At 40.4% G+C, this 2,319-nt stretch overlaps 1 non-coding gene across 1 annotated transcript; it reads left to right on the plus strand.

The window, feature by feature from the left end:
* The first annotated feature begins 298 nt into the window (after positions 1–298).
* Positions 299–371, plus strand: TRNAK-UUU (transfer RNA lysine (anticodon UUU)). The gene has a single exon. It is a non-coding gene; the product is annotated as a tRNA-Lys (tRNA).
* Positions 372–2,319: the final 1,948 nt, after the last annotated feature.

The raw sequence follows: 2,319 nt of genomic DNA on the forward strand, positions 1-2,319 counted from the left end.
TGACAGTGCTGACAGATTTAACTAAACTTTACATAAATATTTATTAGGAGCAATCAGTTGTTTTCTTGTTTATTTTTCTTTCTACGAACTACACAAATAAGAATTTTTTTTATGTTACTTACATTTCTTTTCTATGAACCTGCAGAAAACATAAACGAATGGTGGTTGAATTGATTCTGTGGAAGTTAAAGTTCTACTGAGTTACTCTTTTTCACATGTAAGAACCAGTGTATACTCCACTGAACTGTGATAATCATTGATCCTATTTGTAGAACTGTAAGGAACTGCTTGCTAGGGAGCCTGGGTAGCTCAGTCGGTAGAGCATCAGACTTTTAATCTGAGGGTCCAGGGTTCAAGTCCCTGTCCAGGCGCTAACGGAGGTGTTTTTACTTGCTTAGAATGAGGACACATCAAGAAATCCGTTAAATTTTACCTTAGCCAGTAGCAAAGATTTGAGGACAGAGGGCTAGGTGAGGACAGAGGGCTATCTTTGTTTGAGACGGAGTCTCACTCTGTAGCCCAAGCTGGAGTGCAGTGGAGCCATCTCGGCTCACTGCAACCTTAGCCTCTGGGGCTCAAGCGATTCCCCTGCCTCAGCCTCCCAAGCTGCTGGGACTACAGGCGCGCGCCACCATACCCGGTTAATTTTTTTGTATTTTTAGTAGAGACGGGGTTACACCATGTTGCAATAGGTGGTCTCCAACTCCTGAGCTCCGGCGATCCACCCGCCTCGGCCTCCCAAAGTGCTGGGATTACAGGCGTGAGACATCACTCCCGGCCTAAAGAGTTCTTAGACATGACATCAAAGATAATTCGTGAAAGAAAAGTTGGTTAATTGTGTATGTGACCAGCAATTGGATGACAGTCCTTGGGCTCCCCTTGGTAAACTGCTCGCCACTTTACCAAGGAAAATGAAAGAGGGCAGTCCTTCAGTCTTAGCGTGGACAGGGAGATAGAGTAAATGAGAGAAAAAAAAAAATACGAGCATGCTAGCCTTAGCCCATGTTCCATCATCATCCAAAAGCTTACATTACTAATGATAAAAGATTTGCAATATTCCAGAATGACCCTGTCTAGTGTCATTATAAAGGAAGCTGCAAATGAGAGCTGGTGTTCAGGGACTTCCTAAAAGCTCTCTTCCCTGATTGATATAAGCCACAAGAAGAGGAAGATCTTATCTTTATTAGTTTATTATTTTTTTCGTGTTTTTGTCAAAATGGCCCCAAAAGTGATCCAATCGAAACTGTAGCTGTCATGTAATAATTTGAGCTATACATCAAATTTATCCTCTTTATTTCAGGGGCACCGTTTTTGTTTTGTTTAAAATCTTGTGACTTTGCAAGCAAATGAAGAAACTATCATTTGATAATTACATATTTATACATGTATCGAAATATCACTCTATACCCCATATATATGTACAATACTTACTGTCAACTAAAAATCTTAAAATTACACTGCTATCACTAACAATTTCATAAAAGTCAGAAGTTGGAAGTTGTCAGGCTCATGATAACGGATACAAGTTTTGCAACATTCAAATTTTTGCTAGAAAGCCCCACTCTTATCATTGGTCACAAATACTGTCAGTTGTTTTCCTTGAAGTGGCAGGCTCACTTGGTTAATTAAAAAATAAAAAAAAATCATGTCTGTCAAATACCGAGTCTTAATAACCATAGTTTGTTAATCATTCTTTCAAATAAAAATGGTGTTTTCTGAAAAAGCCACTAGCTATGCTTGTAACGGAATCAGCTGGAGGAGTGCTTTTTCGGGAGGTAACATTGTGCTGAGGTATGCAACGGAAGTCCTTTATGTATACTTTCCATTTCGTCACACAGAACACACACAAGTCGAGTTGAACTTTAATAACATTGATCATTTTTACTGCATCAAGGGAAAAAATCTCTTCTACGATCGTCTATGAAATTTTTTTATAGAAACAAACAAGACGGTTAACACGATTCCTCTCCGGTGACAGCTGCGTTCGCTCCACGACTGCCTAGATTCTACTCGAGAAGACTACACCCAGTGTTTTGCTTGGCGCCCTCCTCCTAGGCTCGCTGTGATAAACGAGTGTCTGCTAAGAGGCTCAGACCATCTTTGGCAGGTTGGAAAACACAGATCCGGAGGTTATGGCCTGAGGCCATCTAGTTATCGAGTAGCGAATCTTCAACTTCCTTGTCAGAGATAGGGACAGTGTAAACGATCAGATGCAAAATGAAATAATTAGAAAATGAAAATTTTGTTGGTACTGAAAGGCGATTTTGATGATTGAAACTAAGATCAGCGGATTCCGTAATCCGGTCAGCAGAGTGGCGC

The sequence above is a fragment of the Macaca mulatta genome, chromosome 4 (genome assembly GCF_049350105.2).
Source record: "Macaca mulatta isolate MMU2019108-1 chromosome 4, T2T-MMU8v2.0, whole genome shotgun sequence".
Taxonomy (NCBI): domain Eukaryota; kingdom Metazoa; phylum Chordata; class Mammalia; order Primates; family Cercopithecidae; genus Macaca; species Macaca mulatta.